The 4322-nt window shown below is 36.5% G+C and overlaps 1 pseudogene; it reads left to right on the top strand.

Moving 5' to 3' along the window:
* The first annotated feature begins 738 nt into the window (after nucleotides 1–738).
* Nucleotides 739–4322, top strand: LOC101299688 (annotated as a pseudogene).

Genomic DNA, 4322 nt, shown 5'->3' with positions numbered 1-4322 from the left:
CCAATTACGATTTTTCAGTGAGCAGTATTGAGTTCAGTACTGGGTGAGGTCGGTATAAGTGCAGAAAATAAAAAGAGAAGGAATAAACCTGATTAAGACTTCCTAGGATCTGCACCTATAGGAAGTTCTATTGGAAGCTCATCATTCAAACAATTTGACTAGTTCATTTGTCTCCTTCAAAGTTTTGCTTATAGAAGAGGAGCGAGTGTATTAAAAGGAAAGTGATGTCCTAATAGTAGAGCAGCGAAATTGCAACGCAAACAAGTATATCTATATAGGAATTGATTATCAAAAATCCTAGGTTGCTGCATTGTGATGCAGTTTATGCAAGATGTGGTCGAATATTGGCCGGCAAAGAAGCTCCTAAACTCATTATGAATTGGCTGTCCAGTTTGGTAAGAGCTCCAGTTTCAGCTTTATATGGTCAGCAAAAAAAAGTGCAAAAATTGACTCTATATAGAAAATTGAAGCTAAATTTGTCATAAACCTTTTAGTGTTTCTGGGTTTGGAGTAGGTTTGTGTTCATTAATTCTTTAACAAATCTGTCATCATAAAATCTAAATTGGGTTTAATGGGATTTTCAGATAGCCTGGATTGGTTGTTGACCTTTGGCGTTTGGTGTGGTGCTTATTTTGCTGTTGGAATCCTCTCATCTTTCCACATCTTTCATTTTCTCCATATTTTTATCTGAATCAGCAGCCTAGCAAAAGCAAAGGAAACAAACCCGGATATCCGAAAATGGGTTATGCACAGTTAGTTATTGGCCCTGCTGGCAGTGGCAAGGTAAAACACATTTGGATTTATATCGATACATACATGCTTGTGTTATGATCATTAGTGACATGGGAATCAGTAGGATTGGTGGTTTTGATTTCGTTATGGAGCAATTACTAGTTTGAGTGTGTTTTATGTGTTTCTTGGTTTTGATTAACTTTGACTTGTTTTTTGCAATCAATCCACTTACTGCTCCAGTTTTCACCGACACTGTTTAGATAATGGAAGGACTCTACATGTTGTTAACTTGGATTCTGCTGCGGAGCATTTCGACTACCCTGTAGCTTTGGGTAAGTAGTCGTTTTGGTTATTTGCTGTTGCTCTTGTTTAGTGTTAATGAGGAATCAGGGCGCTTAAGATTATTTTTGTTTTCATCTCCCTCTTGCAGATATCAGGGAGCTTATTAACTTGGATGATGTTATGGAGGAACTTGGACTGGGTCCCAATGGTGGACTTATGTACTGCATGGAGTATCCTTTTCTTTACTTTTTACATTTCTTATCTCATGTCTTTTAGGGCTTGCAGACATGAAAAAAATCAATTGACAAATATGTCATTTATCCTGGTGTTTTGTACTCATTTTAGAAATTCTAAGTTCTAAGGTGAATGGCCTTAATCTCGATTACTAGACACCTTGAAGATAATCTGGATGATTGGCTTGCAGAGGGATTGGAGGAGTACTTGGATGATGACTACTTAGTTTTTGACTGCCCAGGTATGCATACTAGCTTACATGTTTCACTGTCTGTATTTATTATCGTGCATCAGTCGTTGATAGGTTAGGTATGCAATGCAAGTTGTTACATTGCAACAAAAAACTAAACTATTGTCTAGTTGGTAGTTATATGCTTTTTGTAATACTTGGCAGGGGTAGTAACACTATATGAAGTTCTTCTAGCTCACCCGTTTTGTTTCCTTTTGATTTCCTTCTTATGATGTTTTGTCTTGATTTAGATATCTAATGCTTGTTCTCTAGAGTAGGGTGATATTACAGTACTTTTGGCAAGTGGCAACCACATAATGCTCTTAACTTCTAAATAGAATGAAACTAGTCCTGCGGCATGTGATTGCAACAGTCCTTTTCAGTTAGTGTGTTGCAGATACAAACATTTTAAGTTGTGGTTACCAGAAGCCTTTTGATTACTGATACCTTGAATTGACCCTTTTCTTCTTTTCTTTTACGTTGCTGAATGTGTCTGTTGAGTGCTCACCCTTCTATACTATGATTTCGATGAAGTGGAGTCATATCAAGGCTCCTGCTTCTCTTTCAGAAGGCAAATATGTGATGCATTGAATAGCAAAATGGTGCTGCACAATTTGTGCATTTGTGTGTTTTGTTTTGTAGAAGTAAATTCTGTGATATGTAGTAATTAAAAACTTTCTTTTTTGTTATAGGCCAGATAGAACTTTTTTCTCATGTGCCTATGCTTCGGAACTTTGTGGACCATTTAAAGAGCTAGAGTTTCAACGTCTGTGCCGTCTACTTGCTTGATTCACAGGTCTGTACAGTTCTCAGTATTTTGGATAATATTTTCTTTTCCTGCTATCTCAATACTTTTCAATCTTTGCTATAACAGTTCATGACTGATGTGACCAACTTTATCAGTGGGTGCATGTCATCTCTTTCTGCTATGGTTCAGCTTGAATTACCACATGTTAATACTCTCTCCAAAATGGACCTTGTGACGAACAAAAAGGATATTGAAGAGTAAAGCTTCTTCATCCTCCACTGTTCTAATACTTATTTCATCTTGCAACTGTACTAATGTTTTTATCTTACTTCAATGGCTTAACCCTTTCTGTTTGTTTTGTCTTTTCAGTTTCTTGAATCCGGAGCCCTGAATTTTGTTGTCAGAGTTGAACAAATGCATGGCTCCTCAGTTTGCAAAGCTCAACAAGGCTTTGATGGAACTGGTGAGGAATATTTATTTTCGTTGAGATTTGTCCTGTTTTGTCCCTTATTCAAATGCACGGTATCTATATTAGACAGTTCTTTTATTTGATCTCCAGACATAGACTGATACAATCCTTTTTTATAAAGTTAATTGGGGTTCTGTTTCTTATTGTTTTCCTATGGCTTCACTTGCTGGTTTGCTTTCAGAGAAAGTATTGTATTTATTTTACTACTAATAACTTAAGTTTTAGAATTGGAATAGCTTTCCACAAAGCTTTCTTCCACTCTCATATGATTATCCTTTATGGTTTGATCCTTCAGAAAAAAACAAGGAGAGAAAAAAGCAGATTCGGTCTTTGGTTGTATTATCTGTATCTATTATTGCCTCATTAGACACCTTATGAGTTTTATATTACTTTTCTGCAAGTTGTGCTAGATTGATGTTAGACTGAGAGATTTATATGTATGGGAAAATTAGAGCCTTAGAGGTTCTACTATGTGAAAGCATGCATTCCTGTAGTAGTGCATCTTGTGATTTGTGTACTCTGTTGTTATTTTGAGAGACAATTTCTGTTGATCTCATTGGAGATAATCATTTAACCTACAATGTCATTATAGTTGACCATGTTATAATTTTTGGGTTCTAGGGTGATGATTATAGCATGGTGAGTTTTGTGCCACTTGACTTGAGGAAGGAAAGCAGGTATTCTTCTATCTTTCTGTCTGGATATCTTCTCATGCATGTGTGCCTCTTCTTATCTTGTGATGATCCTTCTGTCTGCTTTTTCTATATTAGCTGTGGGGATTGATCATATTGCAATGTTTTCTCCAAATATTTGGACACAAATGTTTTCTGGTTTCTGTGGTTTCTTGAGCCGGAGTTGAGAAAAAGGACTCAGTGGGGGGTAGACTTTTCATATATATCTTGCTTACCTTTCGTTGTAGATGACTTATCAAGTGAATATAGTATTGTCAGAACACTTGACATTTTTGGTTTTTCATTAGTTTAACTGTTATGTTATACATATTTAATGGTGGATGGAGTTATGATATAGGGATGTATTTCATGCTATTTCCATATGGGAGATTTCATTAGTCTTTTTTTAATTTTTATTGGTGTCTTATATGGAGAGAAAAATTCTATCTTTTTTGGCAGCATAAGATATGTATTGGCTCAAATTGATAACTCGATTCACTTCGGAGAAGATGCCGATCTAAAGGTTAAGGACTTTGATCCAGAAGCTCCGTAAGATGAAAGCTGCTATGCGTTTTAAGTTCTTGATCAGGACAATATTGTTGAATCCCCTTTTATATAGCGGTCAGAAATTTGTGAGAAGTGAAGGCGGTGAATTCATGGTGTCATTGTCAATAGTTATGGCCAAATTATGAACTCTCCCTTGAATCAAGACAGTTGTATGGAAGAGTAACTCTATGGGGTACAGAGTACTTGCACTTTTTTGATAAAGCAAGACTGCATGAACTTATTATGCGGTTTGTTAGGAGTACTATGTAAAACAAGACTAACGAGAGCTCGCAATAGGAAATATAACAAAACTAAAGCCAACTAGTACACTGCCACCGGGGGGCATGGAAGAGCATCATTTCAGAGAGCAAGAGACAAAGAGGTGGAGGCCTATCAGCGGTGCAACGAAAC

The sequence above is a fragment of the Fragaria vesca genome, linkage group LG6 (genome assembly GCF_000184155.1).
Source record: "Fragaria vesca subsp. vesca linkage group LG6, FraVesHawaii_1.0, whole genome shotgun sequence".
Lineage (NCBI taxonomy): Eukaryota > Viridiplantae > Streptophyta > Magnoliopsida > Rosales > Rosaceae > Fragaria > Fragaria vesca.
This window is presented reverse-complemented; position numbering and strand designations above follow the sequence as displayed.